This window comes from Xyrauchen texanus, chromosome 3 (assembly GCF_025860055.1).
Source record: "Xyrauchen texanus isolate HMW12.3.18 chromosome 3, RBS_HiC_50CHRs, whole genome shotgun sequence".
In the NCBI taxonomy this organism is placed as follows: Eukaryota; Metazoa; Chordata; class Actinopteri; order Cypriniformes; family Catostomidae; genus Xyrauchen; species Xyrauchen texanus.
In genome coordinates this window covers 18,966,942-18,973,347 of record NC_068278.1, presented here as the reverse complement: position 1 = coordinate 18,973,347, position 6,406 = coordinate 18,966,942, and positions in this window count along the sequence as shown.

The following is a 6,406-nucleotide window of genomic DNA, read 5'->3' as shown; positions in this document are numbered from 1 at the left end:
GTTGCTTTGAGACAGCGAGACCCTTAGTTCGGCCGCCAAAGCATACGAATAATTGTTCCGTCTGTCTGAACAGGGCAGAACGTTCCAAATATACTCTGAGCGCCCTGACCGGGCAGAGTAAGTTTGCGTCGTCCTCGTCTGCTGAAGACGATAGCGCTGCCAGAGATATCACCTGTGCTCTGAAGGGTGTAGAGAGCACCTTAGGAATGTACCCGTGCTTTGGCCTAAGGACAACTCTGCAGTCGTTAGGTCCAAATTCCAGGCAAGCAGCGCTTGATGACAGCGCGTGCAGGTCGCCTACTCTTTTAACTGAAGCGAGTGCCAGCAAGAGCGTGGTTTTGAGCGAGAGCTGCTTGAGGTGCACGGCTCGGAGAGGTTCGAACGGGCACCTTTGAGTGCGTCCAGGACCGTGGCCAGGTCCCAGATCGGCACCGAAGGTGGGCGAGGAGGGTTCATCCTCCTAGCGCCTCTTAGGAAACGAACAATCAGATCGTTCTTTCCCAATGAATGTCCTTTATCAGGATTGTGTGACGCTGCTATGGCAGCCACATAGACTTTGAGCGTGGAGGGTGTGCGGCCCGCCTCCAGCAGCTCCTGCAAAAGGCAAGTACACTCGGTATCTTGCACGCTTTGGGGTTCAAGCTCTTGGTATCACACCAGTCACTGAACACTTTCCACTTTTGGGCATACAAGCCTCAGAGGGGGCTCGTGCCTCAGCAATGGTTTTCAGAACTCCACTGGGGAGGTTCTCGGGAACCCGTTGAGGGGCCATGCATGGAGGGCCCACAGATCGGGGCGGGGATGAAGAATCATCCCGCTGGCCTGTCCGAGGAGGTCTTGCCTCAGCGGAATCGGCCATGGGGCAGATTGCATCATCTGTACCAGCTCTGGAAACCACGTCTGGTTTTTCCAGAGTGGGGCTACCAGGAGCACTGCACATTTCACCTCCCTGATCCGACTGATGATCTGAGGCAGCATCGTGATCGGGGGAAAAGCATACAAGGGGCGGCTCGGCCAGATTTCGGCGAGCGCGTCCGTGCTTTTTGAGAGGAAGAGAGGGCAGTGCGCGTTTTCCTTGGAGGCGAAGAGGTCGACCTCTGCCTCGCCAAAGGTTCGCCATAACCACTGAACCGTCCGAGGGTGGAGAGACCATTCTCCTGGGAGAACTTTGTCTCTGGATAGCATGTCCGCTCCTTGGTTCAGGACGCCTGGCACGTGCGCTGCTCTTAGCGAGCGCAGGTGGTGTTGTGACCATAGGATGAGCTCCCTGGCCATAGAGTGCAGGAGCTCGACCTGAGTCCACCTTGGCGATTTATATACTGAAACTACCGTCATGTTGTCCGCTCGGACCAGGACGTGTTCGCTTTGCAGGTACGGAAGCAGGGCTCTGAGAGCCAAGGCGACCGCTTTCATTTCCAGACAGTTTATATGTAGGCGCTTTTCCGGGTTTGACCAAAAACCGGAAACAGGCCTGCCCTCGTAAAGGGCCCCCCATCCTATTTTGGAGGCATCTGTCGTGATCATTTTTCTCCGCGTATTCATGCCCAGACTCACGCCGGTTTGATACCATTTTATGGCTTTCCAGGGCGTCAGGGCTTTTATACAGCCGTGATTTGCTTTGATCAAAAAGTGGCCTGAGCGCCACTCGTGAGTGGGGACGCGGCTCTTGAGCCAGCGCTGGAGAGGACGCATGTGCAACAATCCTAGCTGGAGTACAGCTGATGCCGAGGCCATGAGGCCGAGCATTCTTTGAAATCGCTTGACGGGGCGTGCGCGCCGCTTTGAACGATGTTGCAAGGCGTCGAATAGAGAGCGCCGCTCTGATGAGAGGCGCGCTGTCATCTGCACTGAGTCTAGCACTATTCCCAGAAAAGAAATATTCTGGCTGGGGATAGCACGCTCTTTGCAAAATTTATTCTCAGACCCAGGCATTGTAAATGGCTGATAGTCCAAGATCTGTGTGTCATTAACTGAACCTCTGATTGTGCTATGATTAGCCAATCATCGAGGTAATTCAGTATCCGCACTCCCCGCTGTCTCAGGGGGGAAAGTGCTGCGTCCATACATTTCGTGAATGTACGGGGGCCAATGATAGGCCGAATGGTAGTACTGTGTACTGGTATGACTGTCCCTCGAAAGTGAATCTCAGAAAAGGCCTGTGATGAGGCGCTATCGGGATGTGAAAGTAAGCATCTTTCAGATCCACTGATAGAAACCAATCCCCGGGGCGAACTTGCGCGAGGATATGTTTGGTTGTTAACATTCTGAACGAGCGAATCATTAACGCTTTGTTCAGATGTCTGAGATCCAGGATGGGGCGAAGGCCACCGTCCGTTTCGGGACGAGAAAATAGCGGCTGTAGAAACCCGCCTCGCTCAAAGAGGGAGGAACAGTTTCTATAGCGCCCTTCTCTATCAGTTTGAGCACCTCGGTGCGTAGAACATGTGACACATCTTTCCTCACTTTCGTCTCGACCACCGCTGAAAAGCGGGGTGGTCTGCGAGCGAATTGAAGTGAGTATCCGTGTTTTATTATGTTCAAAACCCATTTCGGCATGTCGGGATTTTTTCCCAGGCTTCTGCTCGCACAGATATGGGCTGAATGCCGGCTGGGGGTGTGTCATAGTGACGTATGGGCCCCGCCGGCAAATCGCTTTGTGCTAACACAGAATCTACAGCTCTCAGAGGCGCAGGTGCGCGCTGAGCAGCTGTATTGAGTGCCGAGTGCAGAGGTGCGTGTGAGAGTACAGGCACATGCGCTATTTCCGAAATGCCGACAGCATGAGTGCTTGAAACTATATGAACAGTGTTTTGAAGTGGGGGTGCATTCATCATTATGGGCACGCGCGCCACGTTCATAAAGCTTTCCGCATTTAGCGGGGAGTTTCTTAGCTCGCGCATTACATCTGTGATGTTTGCGGCATAGCTGTTTGAAACTGTGTGAGTAGCTGTGTGTAGGGGTGCGTGCAATGCAGCAGGCACACGCGCTACACTTATAGCACTTCCCGTTTTTACTGGGGAAGTGTTTATAACTGTGGGAACAGTGCTTGTGTGTAGCGGTGCATACATGACAATAGGCACACAATCTACATGTTTGGGACATCCAGCCTGAGCTGGGGAGGTGTTTGGCATTGTTTGGACAGTATTGATATGTGGGAATGCGCACTTTAGTGTGGACATGTGAACCCCTAGTGACACAGGCAGAAAATGACTCTTTTGGTGATTTCTGTGTGTCGCCGTAAAAACGGCGTTTGATTGCAGGTGAGCGAGTTTTATGACTGGCCCATTGACTGCTGTATAGACATTTCCAGCCGCCTGTAAGGGGACTGGGTAATGTTTTGAATGTTTGAGAGGAAGCAGTCCGGCATCTGCGAGACACGTACTTCCTCTTTTCCTTCCTGCTGCTAGGAAGACTTACGAGGCTCCCGAATTCAGGGTGATTCTGGGTCGAGGGCCTCGTTGCTCCTGCGGCTTTCTTCGGCCAGCGGAACGCGAGCGGCGTCGAGCGTCCTTCTCCGGTCTGCTCTTAGGCTGGGAGACGGGTGGCTCTGCCCTGGCTCGCTGCTGCTGCTGGGGCAGTTTTTGAGATGAGCTGGAGCGCTTAGGCAGGAAGTGATGCATAGCTTGCGAATCTTTTCGTGCCGCAGTGAAGCGCTCCGTGAAATCTCTCACCGTAGATCCGAACAGGCCGCTCGGAGTGACAGGCGCGTCAAGGAAGGGTGCTTTATCCGCGTCCTTCATCTCCGTTAGCGTTAGCCACAGGTGGCGCTCAAGGACGACCAAGTTAGCCATGGCCCGGCCAATGGATTGGGCGGTGGCCTTTGTGGCTCGCAAAGCTACGTCCGTAGCGGTGCGCAGGTCCTTAAAAGCATCAGGTTCAGGTCCAGACTCGTCCATAGAACGGAGAAGTTTGGCTTGAAACACTTGTAGAACCTTGTAGCTTGACCGGCGGCGGCGTATGCGCGACCGGTGAGAGCTGATGTGGTTCTGCACGGCTTCGATGGGTGAGAAGCTCTGGTCTTCCATCCAGCGGTGGAGGGTGGGCATAGATGGTTGGCCACAGTCTCCTCTAGGGGCGGAGCTGCCTCGTAGCCTCTTTCTCTCGCGACGTCCACTGAGGAGAGCGAGGAAGAGAAAGAAGGCTTTAGGCGAGCCGAGTGCGGGGCTTTCCACGACTTTGTGAGCTTGTCGTGCACCTCAGGGAAGAAAGGAGAGGGTCTCTGTCGGGGGGCCTGCCGGCGCCCCTGCAGGAACCACTCGTCCAGCCGGCTGCGGGTGGGTTCTTCCGGAGAAGACCAGTCTAGCCCGAGGTCTTCCACAGCCTTGGACAGGATACGGACGATCTCCGAGTCCATACCGGTGCCCGCGCTCATGTCCGCTGTTGTAGATGGCGCGGGGTCGAACGAGTCCGGCCAGTCGTCAGATGCAGCGTCAAGAGAGAGGCTGTCATCCTTTCGATCGTCGTCCCCCGATGCGCCGAACGAGACGAGACCCACCGCTTCGTTGGAGGGGTGCAGGCCCGCTCTCGTGAAATGGACCGGCTGCGGGGAGACATCTAGTAGCGGCGATGCACGCGGGGACTGAGCCGGCGTGACATCACCGAAGTCGGGGTGCTCTGGCAGCCTCTGTGAGCGGCGCTTTTTCTTGCACGGCTCGAACAGAGGTGGCAGCACGGGGGCAGCTGGCTCACTTGCGGTGAAAACGGCAAAGCGAGCGCGCAGCTCGGCGAGGCCCAAGGAGTCGCATTCAGGACATCCGCCCTGAATGAGTGCAGCTTCTGCATGGTCCAGACCCAGGCAGCGAGTGCAGAGGACGTGCCGATCTCCGTTGTGAAGAGGGCCTCTGCACGAGGCGCAGGCTGAAGGCATTTGCAACAACGCCTTGGAAAATCACTCTTTTAATTCTAAAAAGCGTCGCGGGGGCGAACGCTTGCAGAAGAAAAAGGATATGCGATGCGCGCCGGATGGCGTAGCAGAAGGCTTTGAAGGCAGCTGAAGGTGCCGGCGTCCTCTCAGCAGTCCCGCTATATGCGTGTCAACGGCGGCGAAAGACTCCAATAATCCGGAGGATCCAGCGAAGAGAAGGTCTTCGCTGAAGGAGATTAAATCTAAAGAACCGGAATGACGGGATGCTCATTATATAGCCCTCATAAGCTAATTTCAGCAGGCTATGAGCGCGCGAAAGCGGGGCGCGCCCCCATTGGTGGCGCGTTCTAAATCGCCCCGTCATTGGTTCGAGCAGTTGCCGCAGCACAGCCAATGACCGAGCTGCTTCGCTCATCACTGTCTGCTGTGCAGCTGCAATGCGTTTTACATAAAGACTTCAATATTTCTCGAGAAACGGAGTTTTCCCATAGCGTAAGCTACTTACGCAATAGGAGAGACCTCTCGATAAGGGAACTGTGTCATGAGGTTTGAGAATTTGTGGAGGTATTTCTCTCTCACAGTGAAGGAGAAAGTGTGTCTCTGTCTCGACCTCACCCATGTCACAGTGAGCACAGACTCGTTCTTCCTTTGGAAGCCATGTTTGTCTGTGTCGGCCTTTTTCTATGGCCAGACTGTGATCACTGAGTCTGTATTTGGTGAGGATCTGTCTCTGTTTTGGATCTCTTACAGTGTGCAGATATTCTGCCAGATTATACTTTCTGTTTAGGGTCTGATAACATTCCAGTTTGCTTTGGTTTTTACTTTCATTTTCCCAATGGTCCAAATATGAATTTTTGCTTTCTTTTATGATTTGGTTTATTCTGATCTGGTTTTGTTCAGCAGTGCTGGTCTGAAACTGGTGTTTGTTGGTTGTTAGTGGGTTTGTGAGTTTCAGAGCCAGCTGACCAAGGCTTCAACTCTTGGGTTTTAAAGGCCTTTGCCTTTACATGTTTTATAGAGGCGCTCTTAAAGGTGCAGTATTTAAGATTCAGAAATGACTCGGTTACTAACGTAACCTCGGTTCCCTGAGAGGAGGGAACGAGTATTGCGTAACGCTATGGGAAAACTCAGTTTCTCGAGAAATATTGAAGTCTTTATGTAAAACGCATTGCAGCTGCACAGCAGACAGCGATGAGCGAGGCAGCTCGGTCATTGGCTGTGCCGCGGCAACTGCTCGAACCAATGACGGGGCGACTCTGAACGCGCGACCAATGGGCGCGCGCCTCGCGTCACAGCACTCAGAGCCTGCCGAAATTAGCATAGGCAGGCTATATAATGGGCACCCCGTCATGCGAGTTCCTTTAGGTTCAATCGACTGAAGCTGAACTGACCAAGCACAAGCACGGCAGCTTACGCAATACTCGCTCCCTCCTCTCAGGGAACCGAGGTTACGTTAGTAACCGAGTCGTTCCCTATGGAGAGGTCTCTCCTATTGCGTAAGTAGCTTACGCTATGGGAACACCATGTAAAACGCCGTGCGTG